We start from the raw sequence: 21,510 nt of genomic DNA, 5'->3' as shown, positions 1-21,510 counted from the left end.
CTTATAGTCAGGAGCCCAGGGTACCTCTTTTTCTGTGTCCTCTCCCCACATTGTTCCTGGTCTTGCCTTGCCTTCCTGTCATAGGTGCTGGTGACTGGAAGGGTACACTGCTCCAGGAGGCAGCACTGCTCTGGTATCCTCAGACAGCTCATGTGACAACCAACCAGGTTGAGGCATAGTGACAAGTTAGCCAGAGATAAGTGGGGCTTGTAGTTCATGTGTGTGTGTGGCCTCAGCCTCTTGAGTGCTGGGAATACAGATGTGAGCCACCACTCTCCCCTAGGGAAGTGTTTTAGTGCTATTTAATCACGGGGTGCCAGCCTAGGGGGTGTCTAGTTGCTCCCACGCATACACACTACATCGTAGGTGTTTGTGGGTTCTCCACTAAACCTCCCCACTGCCTGGAGGCGTGGCTGCACCACCTTTGAACAACAGCCAGAGAGCCTGCGGAGGACATGTGCTGGACACAGTCTGTCCTGCCAGCCTCCCGGAGTAAAGAAAGCCCCTTTCCCATTTGGGCTAAAATTACCCGTGCTGCCCACACTGGGCAGGAATGGGGACTTTGCTGGGACTTCCCTGGGAAGCAGCAGGGACTTGCCTGGCTTTTATTTCTTCAGATTGGAGCCTGAGCCACGAGGGCGGGAGGAAGTGAACTTCATACTGAAGGGTTTCCGTAGCACCCCAGCCCGGAGCGGGAGAGTGCCCTGCCCAGTAAAGCAAACTGGGCACTGACCGCAGCCAGTTTGGGTGGTGGGACAGTCAGCCTCCATGGAATCCCGTAGGGAACAATTGTGCCCCTGATGATAGCCCCTAAGGTGGAGGAGCCCCTGCAGAGCCCAGTAGAGGACAACAGACCACACTCCTATGCTTCCTACTGCAAGCCTGGAGGTAGTGGCTATTTTTTTATTTTTTGGTTTTTGGCAGTTTAGGGGCCCACCACCCAGCTCCCAAATAAATACACGGAGTCTTTTCCTTACTTAGAAATGCCCGGTCTTAGTTTGGTTGGTTTCTTTTCTTTTCTTTTTTTCTTTTTTTTTCTTTTTTCTTATTTTATTTTTCGAGACAGGGTTTCTCCGTAGCTTTGGAGCCTGTCCTGGAACTAGCTCTTGTAGACCAGGCTGGCCTCGAACTCACAGAAATCCGCCTGCCTCTGCCTCCCGAGTGCTGGGATTAAAGGCGTGCGCCACCACCGCCCGGCTTTGCCTGCTTTTCTTAAATTAACCCATCTACCTTTTGCCTCTGGGATTTTACCTTTCTCTATTTCTGTATATTTTTTTAAAAAAAATAATTTATTATTTTTATTTTGTGTTTATTGGTCTTTTGCCTGTGTGTATGTCTGTGTGAAGGTGTCAGGTTCCCCTGGAACTAGAGTTACAGACAGGTGTGAGCTGCCATATGGGTGTTGGGAGTTGAACCTGGGTCCTCTTAACCGCTGAGCCATCTCTTCAGCCCTTTTCTTTACTTCTTATTCCTTGTCTGACTGTGTAGTTGGATGACAGGCCCCTGGCACCCTCCTCTCCTTCTTTTCTCAATCTTCCATCGTCTCTTTTTCTCCTATTTATTCTTTCTTCCAGCCCCACCTATCCCTCTCCTGCCTAGTGATTGGCCATTCAGCTTTTTATTAGACCAATCAGGTGTTTTAGACAGGCAAAGTAACACAGCTTCACAGAGTTTAACAAATGCAACATAAAAGAATGTAATACATCTTTGCATTATTAAACAAATGTTTCACAGCATAAACAAATGTAACACATCTTCAATTGATATTCCACAACAACAGGGAGATGGGGCTGGCACCAGAGCCCAGGGCAAAGTCAGGCAAGAGGCTACACCACAGCCCCAAGCCAGAAGAGCACAGATGTGACTCCCATGTTACAGGTGTCATGTGACCGAACTGGGGTGGTGCAGAAAGTGCAGCCTCCTGTGGAGTTTCTATCTAGGCCTCTTTCAGCACTGGTCTCCCGTCAAGGGACAGTCAGGAACAAACTGTAGCCTTGGCTGCTTCCTGTCCTGACCCTAGATAACTCCCAGAGTGGATACCAACTATGATCCCCCAACCCCGCTGCCACCACTCCCACCCCAGGGCTCAGGCAGGAGATCATCTTCTTTGATGTGGGTGGAGTGGGTCAGGTGTGGGGAAGATGCCATCTTGCCAGATGCCAGATCCAGGACCGGTGGGCACAGGGAGAGGTCAGCCCTCCCACACTTCTCTGTGGCAGCCAGATGTACATGTGTTCCTGCAAGGGGTTCCCAGACCAGTAATGGAGTTTCCCTGGGTGGGGAGAAAGTCAGCATGGAATCGCCAAGAGGAAACGGCAGTGGAGGAGAGGCACACCACTTTCTCCGAGGAGGGGGGGGAGGAGGAGGGGGGAGAAGGAGGCAGGAGGAGGGGGAGGAGGAGGGGGAGGAGGAGGGGGGAGGAGTCCCTGCTCCTAAGGCCCCTCTCACCTGCTCCTCTTTCAGGAGAACCCCCTCCTCCACCTATCCCACCCCCACCACCCAGATCACGAATATCCTAGTCCAGCCTCTGGGCAGTGGAGAGGGCCCTCGGCAGTAGCAGTCTGGATCATAGTGTTGGTGGGACCTGGTGGCTCCCCTTTCTTCTCCCTTTTATTTTGTACCCCACAGATGATAGTATTCCCCAAATTCCTCCAGTTTCCTGAACCTTGTATATGGCCAACCATTTTTCTTATGGTTTGAGCCTCTTGCTCTTGTAGAGACTAAGTGTGGGCATGGGGTCTCAGCTTCTTAGCGGGTGGAGAGGAGGACTTCATGGTAACTCTTAACCGATCCCAATGAAAGCCCTCTTTCCAAACACAGTCACCTTCCCAGCTCTGAGGACTGTCCGGGAGCACCTCTCAGCCTGCTGCAGGAGCACAGGAGCAGAGCCCAGGTGATGCTGCACCCTCCTGCTGGCTTCTTCCACACCTGTGAGTTCAAGCAGCATGTCTGCCACATGGATTGACGACAGAGCCTGGAGCCGGAGCTCCTTAGGTAAGGGGATCCTCTTGCTGCCGGCCTCCCCAGGTTCATGGCCAGCTCTCAGGCTCCTGTAAACTTTCACGCTTCAAACAGCCCTGGCTCCCCTCCCTCACATTCCTGTGGGGAAGCACAGTGGTACCAGTGCGGTCTTCCAGAGAAAGGCGCCATTCTCACCAGATCGCCTGCGCCATTCTCACCAGATCGCCTGCGGCTACCCGCAAGCTCCCTTCTCAGTAGCACCCATGACTGCTGCTGTTGCCTCATAGGAGGGGCTTAGGAGGGGCTTTTGACACTCCCCTGAGATTCCAGCTACTCAGCCCCAGCCAATTGTACGTAAATCCATGGCAGGTATAGACTTTCCGGTGTTCCTGCTTTGGGGTCACCTATGTTTTATAAGTAAGCCCCCCCCCCCAATCATTGATTCCTCATGGTGACTTTGATGGAATTGTACTTTATTTGGTGTTAGGGGCCTTATAAGGAAAGGGTAACTATTGTTTTGTTTTGTTTGAGACAGGGTGACTCTATGTAGCCCTGGCTATCCTAAAATTCACTGTGTAGACCAGGCTGGGTTGGATTTCTTTGCCAGTTTCTTAACCCGACCACAATGGAAACCACTCAAGGGTTGGTGGTCTGGAAACCCCAGAGCCAGAACTGGGAGGAAAGCCCCAGAGCAGGTGGCCAGGAGAGGGAGGCGGGGAAGGAAGGACACAGAGGGACACAACCAGGCATGTGGGGGAAGAGCTTCTTAGACAGCAAGGTTGGGGGCGGAGGAGGTGGCTGTGGCTGGGCAGGAGGGCTCCTGGCAGTCCTACAGATGTTAAGCTGGTTATTTGGTCATGGAACCATTTTCCTTTGAAAAGAATTCCTTCTTTCCTTCCTCCCTCCCCTCTTTCCTTCCTCCCTCCCCTCTTTCCTTCCTCCCTCCCCTCTTTCCTCCCTCCTTCCCTCCCTCCCTTTCCTTGCCACATTCCAATGTATTAGTTTAAATTTGTACGTATGTAAGCACACCTAGATGCACACACATCTACACACATATGTGTGGAGGCAGGACAAACTCATGTGCCCTTCTTTTGATGACATCCACAGAGTCATGGGTCTGTAACTTGCCAGGGAGGTTAAGCCGGCTGGCTGGCTTTTGAGTCCCAGAGAATTGCACGGGTCTACTCGTCCCCACTGGTCCAGCACTGAGATTACAAGCCTGCACCTCCATGCCTGGGTCCAGGTCCTCATACTTGCCAGCTGCTATTCCTGCACACCCCTCCCGGGTCCCAGTGTACTTACTAACTATAAATGAATAGCAGAACCCTAACCCTGTGACCAGCCCACAGAACATCGTGGCCAGTAAGACAGAATGCCCTAGCTCTGCTGACCATCCCTCTACCAAGTTAGACTGTGTGCTCCCCAGTCCCAGCAGACCCACCCACCCTTCCTGCCCCGGTCCTTACTCTGAGTCACCTCCAGCCTGAAATAATCAGTTCTGAGTTATCCTCCCAAGGAAGGAAGGTTCATAGTACAGAGTCTGAGAGGTCACAAAGCCGAGTGTGTGTGTGTTTTTTTCTGTTGCCTAGACGACCGTAACACATTGGCCTTCCAGAACCATAAGTTTGGCTTTTGTGGGACTTCTGACCATCCTTGTGGCAGCTGCCACAGTTCATCCCCAGACACGGAGACTCATTGTGTTAGCTGCTTTTCTCACGGCTGTAACAATTACCTAACAAAAACAACTTCCAGAGGGAGTTTGCCTTTCAAGTATTGGTGGCTTTTGAGGGTGTAGTCTCTGGTGGGGAAGGTTTGGTAGCAGGAGAGGGAGGTGGCTGGTCATGTTTCCTTGAGTCATGAAGCGGAAGGGGAAATGCTGGTCTTTCACTCGCTTTTTCCCTTTTATTCAGACCGGAACTCCACTCTGTGAAACGGGGCACTTGTATTCAGAGTGGGTCTTCCCACCTCTTTAGATGTTTCTAGAAAAGCCTTCACTGAGACACACACAGGTGTGCTTCCATGGTCAGCCTAAATCTTATTACGTCAACAATGAGATTGGTCCTCGCGACTCCACCTCTTGTCAATCAGACACCAAAACACATCACTTTAATTTTTATTTATTTTTTATAAATATGGGTGTTCTGACTGTGTACCTCATGTGTGCTGTGCCTGTGGAAGCCATGGGATTGGATTCCTTGCAACTGGAGTTACAGACGATTGTGAGCCCCATGTGGGTGGTGGGACCTGAACATTGGTCCTCTGTAAGAACAGCCAGTGGGCTTAGCCACTGAGCTATCTCACAAGCCCACTGTAGTCTTTAACAATTCCAACAGTGATCAAAAGTCCAAAGTCTCTTCTGTGAGGGCCTATTCAAAATATGCTTTAAAAGTTACAGACTTCCATATTCAATGGCACAAAAGAAATATTCCCATTGCAAAAGACAAGACTGGAGGCTGTGGTATGAAACGCTAGAACCAGAAAAGGCCAGTGCCTGGCAGGGGAGCTCCTCAGCTCCACAGCTGACTCTGCTCCTGATAGTATCGTGTGTGTGTGTGTGTGTGTGTGTGTGCGCACGCACGCACGCACGCACATATGCGCAAGCGCACGCTCGTGTGTTCAAAAGATGTTCTGAAGAGGCACCGCGCCCCTCCCTTTACTTCAGAGACAAAGACCCCAAGAAATGGAATTTCCCCAGGAATTTCACACTGGGGAAAGAAAACGCCAAAGCCCGGTGCCAGCCAGAAGGGAGTTTGTCTGCCAGGAAGAGATTTCCCACCATGCTGACAATTTTTCAGGTCGCCTTGCAGGAAGGGCTGGAGTCCAGACAATGATGTCTGCTGTGAGTGGGGCCGCACCTTGACCGAGACTGCTTAGCTGACTCTCCTTCTATTTGAACCTAAGGCTCATGTCAGGATCCTAAAGGTGGACTGGGTGGGGAGGTCAGTCACTGGACCTCTTTGTTCCCCTTCTCAATGTGGCCATACTGATCGCATCTCTTTTTATCTATTTCCACTGTGAATTGTCTCTTTAATTGGCCTGTTGAGGTTGATTGCCCAGTGCTGGCTTATGAGGGACTGATGACCAATTTGGCAAGTTGTGGCTGGGAGAGAAGACTCATTCTGTCGGCAGGTTGACCCCAGGTAGACAGGAAAGATAGAAGAGTACCACACGGGAGTCACTTTATCCCGAGGGTGTTCCCCATCTCCCCACACTCTGCTTTGAGGAGGAGATGAGAATTTGGATTATGTTTTGGACTCTTGAGGAAGCTCTTGCTGAGCTCACAGCCAGCACACTTCCCCGTTTGCCTCCTATTGGTCTGGGGCTTTTCGTGATTAATTCAGTGTTTTGAATTATCTATGATTGTGGCAGAGCATGGCTTGTAAGGGTTGCCCAAGCCCAGCAACACTTTGTGCTCTTTTTGAGCCATTGTTAGCGACTGCCTTTGCTTCCTGGCTTTGTCTTTCAGAGTCTTGCTCAGTCATTTCTGGGTCTGTTGAGCCATTTGGGTTAATTCCATCATGGTATGATAGGCCTTGTCAATTTGGATGACTTTGCAGGCCTTTGAGCCCTTGGAGTACCGCTGAGCAATGAGTGTGGTTTATTTTCATTGTCTGCTGTGATTCATGGAACCCCGAGGAGTACTGTGTAGACTCTGGGTGCCTTTGGTGCCCCACGAGACAATTCTAATTGAGCAGACCTTTTGTAAAGGGTCATGGCTGCTTCCCTAGGACATGACTCTGCCTAGAACAACCCCACCAGTGGGAAGTCAAGGCTCCATAGAATTTGAGTTATTCAGGCCTCAGGTGGTTTTATAACTAGAATTTGATCTCCTTGATGAAGGACTCCGTGGACAATTACCAGCTAACTTACCTTAGCTTCTGTACAACTGCTTGCTTGTACAAACTTCCCCTGTGACTGCAGATAGTCCAAGATGTGGGTTTTGCCTTTAAAAAGTCCCTTGATCTAAATACTCAGGGCTACACTTGGATTCCCAACATCTTACTGTAGGCCCAGCTGGCTGGAGTAAAGACTTTCAATTGGCTATAAACTGTATCCAAGCGGTCATCTCTGGTGGGCACCCCATAAGAGTTTGCAACAAAATATTCTATGACCCATAAGTAACCATCAGATTTAGCACAATGATGACACCATTAGAGGTGTCACTTCCTTTCATTTTCAATAAAGTGAATATACAATGATTATATCTATAAGTGCCCTCCATGATGTAAGCAAGGATGCAGAGAAGCCACTGAACTGGCCAATCCCTGGATGGGAAGAAGGTTTTTATTATAGATAAGCCTCTTGGGTTATAAAGAAAAACCAATAGGGAGGGGATCCTGTGAACTGGAACAGCGAGGAAGTTTAAGGTCCTGGGGAAATGGGCTTGGGGTGGGGGCAGGAGGGGCAGGCTGTGGCCTTATATACCAGAGGTATATGTATGTCCACAGGGACCAGAGGAGCCTGGAGCCACAGGTACAACTCAATAGTGGTTCTGCCTGGTAGACAGAAACCCATTCACAGGTCCCTGGGGAATGAGTGCCACCAGCAATCCTGTAGTCCAGCCCGAGCAGAGCCAAGCCTGCCCTCTTTTAGATTGCTTGGGGTCTCCCCTTTGGACCTAACAAAAGACCTGTCTGGACTGTAAGGTATAGATATATAAGACTTATATAAATATATAAGTGGAAAATAGATCTCACAAGATTTTATGCAATGCACCTGACTGAAACTAAAATACTGTCTCAAGGGTTTTTATGGTTTATCTTCAAAGTGATTAAATTCTCTGAGGAATTAGACAGGGCCATGGCCAGGTAATAAAGGTGGCGAATTGCCAAGACAACATTCTTCTGACTCGAGACAAAAGTCTGATAGCATGAACAAAGACCTTGTAGGCTTCCCCGGCTCCCACTAGCAGATCCCTGTTGACAGACAGGCTCAACAAGTCCAAGGCTCAAGCAATGCGTGACACACAACAGTTCCGGGCCAATTAAACACCGTAACTCTCTCCAAACGGACCAACCCTAAATTAGGGAGGAAATCTCTCCAGAGGCTTCAAAACCCCAGTCCTCTGGAAGAAATTGGGTTTGATGGCTTTCCGAGCTCCCCCACTGCAGATGTGAGGATGCGACAGCCATCCCTAAGTGCCAGCACCATGTTTTCGCCAGCCCAGAAACGAACTCCTCTATCCCAGTCATTAGAGCGTCAGACCTGGGTACCTGCGATGACTAAAGAGACTTTATGTGGAGCCAGGTGTCCCTTCAGGCTGTTGACCCTTTGCTCCGGAACGCCTGGGAGGTTCACGTGGCCTGCAGGTGAGATAAGAATAAAGCCATCAACAGCTGTCTTCCTTTTGTAAAATCCACTTATTGCTGGGGGAAAGTGATGAAATGTCTTTTTTATTACTATCTAGTGGGAAAGTGGGGACCAGCTGAGGGAGTAGAGGTGGGTTTCATGGGGCATTGTAATACACACCTTTCTGGTGTCCCCTTTAAGACCCCATCTTATGCTCCACTTCCTCCAGGCTTGCTGTCTGGCTCTAAGGCTGCCCGTCCTTCGGCTAGCAGGAAGAATAGATTCATTTAATCTAAATCTGAATTGAGGCTAAGTCTCTGGTTTTTCCCAGTGGATTCAGATGCCACAACACGGGGGGGGGGGGTGTGCTTTTTCTCTGTGCTATGCCGTGTGTGTGTGTGTGTGTGTGTGTCTGTCTGTCTGTGTGTGTCTGTGTGTGTGTCTGTGTGTGTGTGTTTCTTACACCCAAGAAATACCTTTGTTTACCTGCTGGTTCAGTCTATGGTGCCTGAGGTTTCTCTGCTGCCATTTGTTGCCCTCCAGATTCCCCTGCCTTTTAAATTCTTTGATTGGCAGAGAAAATGGATCCGATCAAGACCCCTAGACTGCATTAGATATGCTTTCCGTGAAATAGGAAAGGGTCAACTTTGAAACATTAGAATTTAGCACCAGGGTTCTTGTTCCTTTTGTTTTGCCTTTAACAGAATCCGCACCATTTGAATGTCTGTGTAAGCTGCAGTCTGTTGATGACAGTTCTATTTAAGGAGGGCTGTCATGCGTGTGGGATGCGCCGTGAGAACACGTGTGGGGTAACAGTTTCCTCCAAGATTAAAAACATTCTGCCCCGCAGGAAATCTCCTTAAGCAGGAAGGTAAACAACTCAAGCTAGCTTCAGGAAGACCCTGAAACTGAGCAGATCCACTAGGCCCCTCCCTGCCAGAGTAAGCAATAAAAGGAGAGTCATCCCCCCAACCCCCGTACCTCAGACAGAAGGAAACTGAGCTGCTAAGAAGACTCTCACACGCCGGGCGATGGTGGCGCACGCCTTTAATCCCAGCACTCGGGAGGCAGAGGCAGGCGGATCTCTGTGAGTTCGAGACCAGCCTGGTCTACAAGAGCTAGTTCCAGGACAGGCTCCAAAGCCACAGAGAAACCCTGTCTCGAAAAACCAAAAAAAAAAAAAAAAGAAGACTCTCACACAAGCAAAGATGTGAAGAAGACTGGGAGACCAGCTGCCTGGAAGAAGCAGAAACCCTCCAAGGTGCCTGGAAGAGGTTGAGACTAGAATCACTTGGACAGGACACTCCCCAACCCACTGAGCAGCCTGCAGGCTGTGCGGTGTGCTCCAGGTTCCCCAGCTCTGCGAGCTGTCATGGTGCTGGGGTGGACTTTAATGATGCAGCTGTCTTTGAGTCATATCTGCTTCTGTAGGTAACCCCTCACTCACCCTACTGTAAGTAACCCAAATAAAACTCACTGGTTCACAGAGCTGGACTTTGGTGGTATCCGTACTTTGGTTTGTCCCCATCCATCCTGTCTGGGGTGAGTAGGTATGTGTGTTGCTGTTCCCCAGAAAAGTTTTGCCACACTTTTTGTGATGACCAAAACGTTCTGCCATCAGGACTTTCACCCCAAAGAGTTCCATGGCAATGGAACCCTTGTGGCTTGCCATGGGGGCAGAAGCATTGAAACAGCTGAGATACTCTACTCTGAGGCCCCCTAGGCGCTGTGCTCCTGGCGACTCTCATCCCCTGGGTGGGATCTCTTCGCGGATCCTCAGACCAGCCATATGTGTAAGGGGTTCTGTCTCCTGAACAGCATAGCCTGATCCTCTCTGTCTCATTCACAGAGTTCCCTTTGTGTTGGTATCTTGCTCCTGCATTCCTCAGTAGACCGTGACTGAAGGTGACTTTGTGGCACCTTCAACAATAGGAGAACCATTCTAATATTTTACTGAGAACGTTCGCAACTAGAGGGTGCACTGAAGGGCACCTCAGAGGCCCCGGGGGTAGGGTGGGATAGGAGTGGTGTGTCTAGAGAGCTGGAGTGCTGCAGACCAAGAAACCCAAGCTCTCTAGTTGCTCAGGGGCCTGAGGCAGAAGGATCACAAGTTTGAGGCCAGTTGAGATCACACAGTGAGGCCCTGTCTCAAGACAAATTCAAAAAAATTTTTTTAAAAGAGCCAAGCTGCCTTGGGGCTATCCGCAGTTTTTAAAATAACTTAACCCTCAACACCTACCATCCTTGTAGCTGCTAGGTAACAGCTAGAACTCCCGGAATGTATGCCAAGGCCAACAGGCTCCGGCCCAAGCCAACCCTTCAGTTAAGAACGCGCTAACATCCAAATCCTGCAGAGCACTTCTGCCCCGTGAAAGATAACACCCCATCTTCTCGAGAGATGTTTGTCTCTTGGCAAAACATTCTGCCTACATAATGACCCTGCTTGGTGTCCAGAGAACTCTGGCTTCCTTTCAAATCATGAAGACCCTGGATTTATAAGAAGGAAGAGTTTGTTCTGACGCATGGTTTTGGAGGGCTCATTCCATGGGCAGTTGGCCTGTGTCAAGGAAACATATCAGGGTGGGACAGAGCGGAGAGTAAAATGGCTTACCTCATAACCAGGAAAGCCAAGAAAAGGAAGAGGCTGGGACCCTCGGTGACCTCTGACCTCCCGCCAGGCTCCGTCTCTTAGTTCTATCACCTTCCATAGTGCCAAGCCTTCAACACTGCAGCAGAGGGTGTAGCCTTTACAGAGATTGTACTATCAGAAATCAAAAGGAAGCTTCCTGTCTTTTTAATGCCTAGAAGATTTCAAACAAGATGGAAATATCAATTTCAAAGGCAAAGGTCAGGCTGATGGTATAGCGTTGTTGTTAGAGCCTTTTCCGACTATGCACCAGATTCTGGAGTTAGTCCCCAGCGTCGTGTGAAAGTGGAGGTGGTGACTCAGACCTGTAATCCCAGCACCTGGGAAGCAGGGACCAGAGGACCAAGGTCATTCCTGGCTGTACAGTTAGTTGGAAGCTAACCTGGTCTGCATGAGACCTGTATCTAAATGCATACATACATGTATAAGGGCTGAAAGTCCAGGGGTACGGTCTTTGGTCTGTGACCACCCCTGTGGATGCTAGACTGCTCTAATGTTCCTGTCTTCATGAGGGCTGGTCTATCACTTCTGTCTCCTTCACGTTTCTTTGGGGTGGTCTCAGCCATCACTGCCAAGGTCTCAAGAGTCTGATGCTCCAAGCCTGAGTTAGACTGGGGGCTGGGTTCACCAGCTTCCTGTTAGACCAGGTGAGTCCTTAGTTGTCCTTCTGGGAAGGGTGACCTCACAGAGGGAGGAGGATGTGGTGATGGCTGCAGGTTTAGAGGATCAGGATGGTGTCATGTCAGTTAGCTCAGCTTCCACTCACCGTGTCTGTATTGCTAGGTGTGAAAAGGCCATAGCTTGCATGACTCAACAAAAAGCTTGGTTCAGTGACAGCTCAGCTCTCCATCATAATGGTGAAGGAAGCCTGAGCTTATAGCAGCTGGTCACATGGTATCCACAGTCCAGAAGCCGAGTGCAGTGAATGAAAGCCTCGATGGATCCCTAACTTACTAGCCTATGGGGAGTTGGCAGGTTTCAGAAGACAGGGCCTGGTAGTAGGTCCTTGGGATGTGCTCTTGAGCAGATTTTGACCTGGGCCCTTTCCCATATCCCCCTCTTTCCCTCCCTCCTTCCCTTACCTGAGTTCATCCCCAGCACCCATGTGTAAAGCTGGGTACAGCAGCAAGCACAAAGGGGGGACTGAGACAGGAGGGTCCTGGGCCTAACTGATGTTCAGTGAGAGCCTGTCACAGAAAACACGGAAGAGAGCAATCCAGGAAGTCACTAAGCATCAACCTTTGACCTCAATATGCATGGCATAGATATGCACACACACACACACCTAACACACACACACACGAACGGTTTAAAGGAAATAACCCCACATTGTCAGAAGCCCTGGGACAGCCTTTGAAGACGTAAATACCTATGATCCTATAACTTGGAAGGCTGAGGCAGAAAGATTGCTGCGAGTTCCAGGTCAGCCTGAGCTGCAGAGTGAGACCCTGTCTCCCATGCAGAATTCGTCTGCAGCTATGAGCAGCAGAGAGAAGGAGCAACGGCTCCGGTTTCCCAGTTAGGAACAAAGCTTCGGAGCTGCGTGACCTTGGAAGCAGAAGCCAAACGCCTGATTCCAGTTAGGGAAAAATGCAGGGTTTGGAGACAGAAACTTGTTACAATTAACAACAGATGAGCAACATTTAAACAATCAGATACAATATTGGGAACATGAGAACTGAAGCCCTTAAGGTTACAAAGGGAAAGGCCCGGCCTTGACATTGGAGGTTTGCAGATGGGTTTACAGGGAATGACAAGTGGGCTCTGTGGGGCGGGTTCAGCATGAGACCTGACCTTCCACACCCCAAAACCACGATTTCTCATCGAAGGATTCTCTGCCTTGGGCTTGAACCAGCTTCCTCTCCCCATGTCTTACACTGGCTGCTCCCCTTCGGCTGTTTTAATAGAATTTCAAGTCTGCCCATCTTACCTGTTTTTGGTTTGGTTTTGTTTTGTTTTCCCACTATCCTGTGTCACTGGCTCAGAGGTGCAAATGCTGGTGTTAGCTACTGTCTGCTGCAGGACTCCCTCACTCAGGGACAGTCATACAGCCCTTGTGGCAGATGGACCTGTCCCCATGGTGCTGAAGTTGCGGGCTGCTCATCTGTTTGCTGCTAGGCTCCTCTGTGAAATGTCTATGCCGTAACTTCTTAAACACCCTCGGTCACAATAATAGCTTTTTTCTTTCTTTTCTTTTTTATTTTGACAGAATGTGTATAGCCCAGGCTGGCCTGGAACTGCTCTGTAGTCAAGAATGACCTTGAGTGTCTGAGTCTCTTGCCTCCTGGGTACTGGAATTACAGGCAGGTACTGGTGGCTAAACGTGATTTATGTGAACCTGGGAATGGAACCCAAGGTCTGTGTGCTGGGCCAGCACTCTACCAACTGAGTCATGTCTCCAGCTCTGGTTTAGTTTTCACACACATTTTTATGATCCATATGGTCATCAGAGAAGTTATACCGCCACACACACGTTCTGGAATGTTCTCCAATTTATTGTTTGAGCCCAGCTCAGCTGGCTAGGCAAGTTCAGGGCCGTTGTCTCAGAAACTCTGGGCTCTGGCTCCTTGCCTTTTTGCCAACTTCTTGTCAGTAGGCTTTTAATGGAAACTAACTTTGCTGAAGTGTTTTAAATTCTTTTTAAAATCTCTCAAGAATTCTGAATAGCTAAGAGGAAACATGGACCAAACAAATCATTCTCTTTGGACTCTCTAAGTGATCCTATAAACTACTTCAAGTTCATGTTGACATCCTAATCTGGCCTTCCAAACTTGAATTAGTTAGCCTCTTCCGCTCAAAGCCACAACAATAATAGATATGATAAATGATTCCTCAGCTTTAAGATGACGCAGAGGGTTGGCATGTGTTCACGGTGAAGTTGCCTGCTTGCTTTAGTTGGCTTGTGCCAACTTTGTATGCCTATGAGATTTTTCTCTTGTTGTTGTTAAAACTTTATTTTAAGCCAGGCAGTGGTGGTGCACACTTTTAATCCCAGCACTCAGGAGGCAGAGGCAGGTGAATCTCTGTGAGTTCGAGGCCAGCCTGGTCTAAAGATTTTATTTTTTATTTCTGTGCATATGTATCTGCATGTTTACACCCCTTGTGTGCCTAGTGCCTGCAGGGGCCAGAAGAGGACACCGGATACCCTGGAACTGAAGTTAAAGACAGTTGTGAGCTGCTATGTGGGTGCTAGGAATCTAACCTGCATCCTTAGGAAGGATAGCCAATGCTCTTAACTTCTGAGCCATTTCTCTAGCTCTGCCTGTGAGAATTTAATATTTTATAATGGAAACATTACAAAATTATGCTTAGGCTATTTTGTTTCTTTGTTTTTGTTTTTCGAGACAGGGTTTCTCTGTGTAGCCTTGGTTGTCCTGAAACTTGTTCCATAGACCAGGCTGGCCTTGGAATTCACAGAGATCTGCTTGCCTCTGCTTCCCAAGTGCTTGGATTAAAGGTGTGTGTCACAGTCCTGATATATGTATCAGGACAGGAAATTTACCATCTTAAAGCACACAGTCCAGTGGCATCAAACACATTCCCTGCACCATGCCATCTACTTCCCAAACTCTTCTCCTCTTCTTCCCTGAGGCCTCTCCCTTCAAAGCAGAAGGTTATATTTCACCTCACCCCCGCCCCCCCACCAAGTCCTGGAAGCTGCCCCTCTCTCCGAATGTCCTACTCTAGGGGCTTCATGTGAGTGGAGTCACAGAACATTTATCCTCTGGCACCTGGCTTAAGTCTGGTTCATCTATACAAGTGATTCTCAACCTCTGTAACCCCGAAAGACCATCTGAAAACACATATAGTTACATTATGATTCATAACAGTAGCAAAATTACAGTTATGAAGTAGCAACAAAAGTAATTTTATGGTTGGGGATCACCATTACATAAGGAACCGTATTAAAGGGCCGCAGCATTGGGAAGGCTTAGAACCACTGATCTGTGCTGTGGCGTGTCGGAATTTCCTTCCATTACTGACTGGCTAGTATTCAGCCTTCGTTCCGCATCGTGTCTGCTCATTCACCCATCAGCGGCACGGGGGCTGTTTGCCAGCCTTCAGCTCCTAGGAACAGTGTTGCTGCAAACAAGGGCTACACGCATCCATTTGAGCCCGCTTTCAATTTTTCTGGGTATGTACGTAGAAGTGGAAGTGCTGGGTCACATGGGTCTATTTTTATGTTTTGAGGAACTCTCTGCTTCTCAGTGTCTGTACCGCTCACACTTCCACGGGGAATGGAGCTTCCCCTCGGCCCTGCCGTTGCCTACTCTTGTTTTTGGTTTACTAGCTTCCGTCTGCCCCTGCCAGCGCTTGCTCTTGTTCTTGGTTTACTAATCACCATCCTGATGGTGTGTAGCCACACTCACTGTGGCTTTGATTTGCATTTCCCAATGACTCCCGACATGGGGCAGATGATCGTTCTGTAGCTGGCTATGTGTCTGTCACCTCTGGAGCTATTTTCCCCCAATTCCTCCACCAGTTTTGAAAATTACATGCTACACACTAACTCTTTATGACAGGCGTGATCCGCGAGCTTTTCCTCCATCCTGGGAGATGCTGTTTGACTCCGCGTGAGTTCTCTAACGAACAGGCATCTAGCCTTCCTGGCATCCAGTTTATCTCCTGGCCGGCTTGTGCTTTCTGTATCTCATCCAGGAATCACTGCCAAGTCCAACTGCTTGGAGTTTTCGCTACGCCTTTCCCAGCTTCCCCTTCCCCCTATTTAAATGGTTCTTGTTGTTTTTGTTCTATTCTAAAGGTTGGGATGTTTTGGTTTGGCTTTTCACCCATGCTCCCATGTATCCCAGGCTGGCCCCAGTGCTCTGTGTAGCTAAGGATGGCTTTAAGCTGAGTCTCCTGCTTTTACCTTCCGAGTGGTGGCATTCTTAGTGCACGTCACCATGCTTTATTTATGTGTTGTTGGGATTTGCACTCAGAGCCTGTGCTTGCCAGCAAAGCCCCTGAGCTGTGTTTGAAGCCCTTCATCTAAGAGTTATACACTTTTGGCCCATACACAGACGAGTTAGGTCCATTTGCCCTCATTTCCGTGCATGCTGTGATGCAGGTTCTAGTCCTTGTCTCTGGATACACGGAAGGGCTTGCTAAGTGGCAGAGTTAACCACACCCTCGACCCCAGCCTTCCCCCAGAGACCTTTCTGTGTTGTTGTTTTGTTCTATCCCTGGTTGTAAGCTTCTGGCAAACTCTGGAGACAGGATCCAATGAGGGTTTTGAGTCTGTTTGTCTGAGCATGGCTTGGGTCTGCGAGTTAACTCACTTGGAGACAGCCAGAGCACTGGATGAATGCGTGCCAGGAGCAGTAAGCATCCCCACCAGATGGTCCTTATCTGTCTCTCCAGCTCCTACCACTCTCAACAGAGATGAGAAAAACGAGGAAACGCCAGCAGTTTGAGCTTTGCGGCCTTTTGTAGATGCCATCCATTCTTAGAAGCCCTAAGCCACCTGGCTTCTTCTGCCTGGCCTCTTTCATTCTTATCTGGGCGGCTGGTAGCACTGCCCTTCCTGTGTGTTGTGTTCTGTCACCATGGTGGTCTTGTCACGTCTATATGTGTATCTTCATGGTTCCTGTCCCGGAGAGAGCCAGTCCCCACTCCTCACATCTTTTATTATGAGTGCAGATCGCTGGTGCAGGGAGGGGACAGAGGTACAAGATGGAACCCCATGCCTGGAAACCCACAGACACGCTGAATGGGTGGAAAACTATGAGGATCTAGAGGTGGTGGAGCCTAGAGCCCCAAAGGCTTCCTAGAGCCAACAAGGTGGGCTAGACTGGCTAACTGAGAGACAGACCACTGATGGGTTCCTTAGAGATATCCTGAGCAAGTCACTGTGATGGTGTCTGGTGTCCTGTGCTGGTCACTGTGATGGTGTCTGGTGTCCTGTGCTGGTCACTGTGATGGTGGCTGGTGTCCTGTGCTGGTCACTGTGATGGATGCTGGTGTCCTGTGCTGGTCACTGTGATGGTGTCTGGTGTCCTGTGTCCTGTGCTGGTCACTGTGATGGATGCTGGTGTCCTGTGCTGGTCACTGTGATGCTGGCTGATGTCCTGTGCTGGTCACTGTGATGGATGCTGGTGTCCTGTGCTGGTCACTGTGATGGATGCTGGTGTCCTGTGCTGGTCACTGTGATGGTGGCTGGTGTCCTGTGATGGATGCTGGTGTCCTGTGCTGGTCACTGTGATGGATGCTGGTGTCTTGTGCTGATCACTGTGCTGATGACTGTTGCTCTTGGAGGCCAGAAGAGGATACTGGATCCCCTAGAGCTGTAGTTGCAGGTGGTTTTGAGCCAACATGATTGTCGGAACCAAATCCCAGTCCTCTAGAAGAGCGGCAAGCGCTCTGAACTGGACTGCCACCTTCATATCATAAATGGAAATAAGAATAGCTTTGTAGAAACAAAAGAACCGAACAACCGGAAATACGAAGCCCCTGAGGTTTGGGCTAGCTACAGAAGTCACGTGAGGCTGTGACCACCACTGGAAGCTCCTGGCTCACAGAGAATTCTCTCAGCAAATGCATGCAGTGATGATGGCTGGCTTTGCATCTGGGATGCCCACTCTACTAAGCTGTCTATCAGGAATTCCCTGTAAAGATAAAGGGACAGATGCCCCTGCTCCCAGATGGAATTCCAACCTGTGCCGTCTGCTCCAGCATGCTTGCTTCTCTGCTCAGTGCTTAGTAACAAGGCCATCATTTCTCTATGCACCTCAAAAATTAAATAAATATATACATATATGTGTATACATACACATGCACATATATATATATGTATACACACACACTTGTATATATTCATAGACTACAGGAAGCTGAAGGTTTTTTTGTGCTCGATAAAGAGAGCTTCACCACGTTGTCTCACAGGTGAGGTGACACCTCCCATGTCACTGTGGCCAACTCAAATGTCGTGGCAGAGACACCGTAGATCTGCTTGTCCATTTGTGTCTGTCCACATGTGAACCCGAGCTTCCAGAAACATCACACTTTGTCCAGGTCATGCAGGGCAAGCATGGCCTCCTCCTGCTACACTGCACACACGCACGCATGTCCACCTGGCTGTAGACCCAGCCGGGGCAGCAGCAGGGGTATCTCACTTCATTCCCTTGGCTTTTAGTAATGGGACAGCAGAGAACTCGTGACACTTTCTTCCGGATGCCAAAGGTACCCTTACTTACAAGCACATACGTACGTGTATGTACATAATTTAAAATAATCTTTTATAAGTGTGTACGCACACACACATGAGTTGGAGTTCCTACAAAGTCCAGAAGAGAGAGAGCCCCTGGAGCTGGAGTTATAGGCAGTTGTGAGCTGCCAAACTCGGGTTCTAGAAACCAAACTTGAGCCCTCTGCAAGAGCAACTGGCATTCTTGGTCCCTAACCCGTCTCTCGGGCCTCCACACTATTTATTTATTTATTTATTTATTTATTTATTTATTTATTTATTTATTTATTTATTTCTAAAGGAATCTAAAGCCCTTACAGAGACTGTGTGCTCTTTTCCCTAGCTCTCCCATCACCCTGAACCAGCACTGTCTGAGTGTTTATACGGGTCACCTCTGTTGCTCCCATTCTCACTCTCAGACGTCACTAAGAATCATGACTTCCAGGTGACATGGGATTTATTTGCACCAGGTGAATCCATGGTTCACACCTTCACCCCACAGTCTGGGATCCTGCAGAAAAGGACGTTGCGGATTGGATCCCCTGGATATTTGGGGGATGGATGTTAGCTGGGCAATCCAGGTGGTTGATGGCCTCACAGGAGGATGGCAGGGAGGCTCAGGAAAAGAGCAGAGGATGCTGGGATGCTGTCCCTGGAGGAGACGGAAAGGTCAGAGCCGTGGCACACAGGGGATCCCCGCACACAGGCTGAAGAAGGCACAGCAATGGCTGCCAGGTTGACTTTGGGCATCTGCCCTGGGAGCTGTTGAATGGTGGCCATTCATTACAGCTGCAGCTAGAAACTAAACTGTTGTCAAATTTTCCACTAAACGCTCTCGGGAAGCCTGAGAAGGGTCATGACTACGGCATCATTAGACACGATACATCTGGCTTTCGGCTGACGACTTAATGCTTATGAATTCTCTCAACAAAACAGTGGCCTCCAGCCCAAGCTTGCAATCACGTTTAGCTGACCACTTGAAAGGCTAAGAGGTTATCACCATTGGCTAGCTGTAGAGGACCTTTGTGCATTGTGCTATTGACGGCTACTATTGAAATGTCTCTGGGAGGGCAGGCCCTGGGAAGGCACTCCTTTTTTGTAATATGTCCCCTTGGTTTGATCACTGCCAAAGGACCTGGGAGCAGGGTCCCACATAGTTACAGACATATGCCATCCCGGGGGGGGGGGAAGGACCCATGGTACCTCAGGGACTAGCTGAGTAGGTGGGGATGGGTTTCACATCTGAGAATCCCTCTGTAATCCTGAGGGGAGGGCAAGTTCCCAGCTCACTGCAGATGCGCTGGACCCACTTGGCTGAGCAAACCGAAGTCCTGTGTTCTCCTTTCCGTGTACAGATTTCCTTGAATGGGGCAAACGAAGTCCCATGTTCCCCTTTCCGTGTACAGATTTCCTTGAATGGGGGTGAGTTCCGGTTCATTTGTTACTATTCCCGAGGCTTTTTACCAGAAAACAAAAGTGAGGCGTGGCAGCTTATAAATCATAGAAAAAAAAAAACCTCACATATGCCCTTGATAAACGACGTCCCAGCCTGGACTGGGAACAGTCACCACCTGTGACACCCTGCAGCGCCGATGTGCTCAGATATTTGTTTCCCAGGCAACACTAAGGATCCAGAGACACCCCACCCCCAGCCACCAAACACATACATCTGTATCATCCAGAGAGCCTTCAAGTTTGCTGTGGTCACGGGGCAATGTTTCTATATGTGTCCCTTCCTCCTCCTTATAGGACACCAGCTGAAGAGATTCAGGGCCACCTCACCTCAGCCACTCTACTTTAGTGGGCTCCTTCAGCCTCAGCACCTGCGTGTGTCCGACCCTTCAAGGCCTCTTCCCAGAGCCCTTGGACCCCTCTTTGGAGAAGATGCCATCTAGCTTACCTGTCCTGCCTCCTGTGGGCTTCAGGGCTCATGACATTTGTGGTCCCCCTGGCTCTGCAGAAGCATGTCTTCAAAGGTCATGTAGGCGGGACATTTTTTCCAGTTTGCTCCTGGCTGTTACAGGCCCAAATGGGCTCACACACAGGGAAGACAGTATGGTTGAAGAGGAGCCTTTCTTGGGGCGTGAGGACTGCTCCAGCAGCCCCTGTCTGGGGAAAGTACCTCCTCTCTCCCCAACCCAAGCCTATGAATTATTTCTCAGAGTCTCTCAGTCTCTCTCTCTGCTCCCCCTCGCTGTTCTGATGGGACTTTCATGGGTGTTCCTCATTTTGGACTGTCTACCTGCCCCTCACCTGGAAACCCGAGACCCCTGAACTTCTAAACCCTCCCTGAACGACTTTGCCAAGCTCCACGTGCATATCCTAGGCAGGCTTTACGCTAATGAAACACGGCTAGGTGGCTCAGGCGGAGAGATTTCTTGTGGCTCCGTTACCGGTGGCTGCTTTCTTGCTGACAGAGGCCCAAGGTGATGCAGAACATTGTGTGGTGAGAGATGGTGAGTGTGTGTGTGTACGTGCGTGTATGCACATGTGTATGTGTGATCTCCGTCTCTCTCTCTCTGTCTCTCTCTGTCTCTGTCTCTCTCTGTCTCTCTCTCTCTGTCACACACACACACAACCCGGGTCTTTGATCCCCCTGACCGCTGGAATTGCAGGAGTATACCACTGCCCCCGGTTCATGCAGAGCTGAGGATCCAACCAGGGGCTTCATGCCAACTAAGCAGACACCAGGCTAATGGAACTACAACCCAGCCCTCTCCCTCTTCTCTTATGAAACCACTGGGATCCGATCCTGGGACCTACCCTGATGTCACCTCCTCAGGCCCTGCCTTCCAGCGAAGATGAAATTTCAACACACAAAGCTTTGGGGACACTCAAACCATGCCCCACAGCCTCCACTCTGAATCCTCCTGCTTCTCTAGCTGGGATGCTTACGTGGAAGCATCCACCCCCCAGATGTGCCATCTGTCTTCCTTCTCCGCTGTCAGAAGGACTTGCTTTCTCTCATCATCTGTCCGATAGGCTTTCACGGCAATTGCGTTGCATTTAAATCTCCCTAAGTTCTTGTCCAGGCTTCTTCTTGTCTGTCCAGTGGCATCCTTTCCTCTTTACCCTGGCCTCTGCCTCCTCTACAAATCAAGGTGGCCACTGACCCCTGCCCTTTGATGACCCTGCAGTAAGGACTATTGGGTTCTAGAACTTTCTGGTGAGGCTGGAAGTGGGGGAGGGGGTGTCTACATCCCTGAACAATGAGCTGCAATCCTGCTCATTAAAAGTACCTGCTGTTAGCCAGGTGGTGGTGGCACATGCCTTTAGTCCCAGGACTCGGGAGGCAGAGGCAGGCAGATCTCTGTGAGTTTGAGGCCACCCTGGTCTACAAGACCTAGTTCCAAGACAGGCTTCAAAGCTATAGAGAAATCCTGTCTCGAAAAACAAAACAAAAACAAACAACAACAAATGTACCTGCTGT

Source organism: Chionomys nivalis, chromosome 19 (assembly GCF_950005125.1).
Source record: "Chionomys nivalis chromosome 19, mChiNiv1.1, whole genome shotgun sequence".
Lineage (NCBI taxonomy): Eukaryota > Metazoa > Chordata > Mammalia > Rodentia > Cricetidae > Chionomys > Chionomys nivalis.
This window is presented reverse-complemented; position numbering follows the sequence as displayed.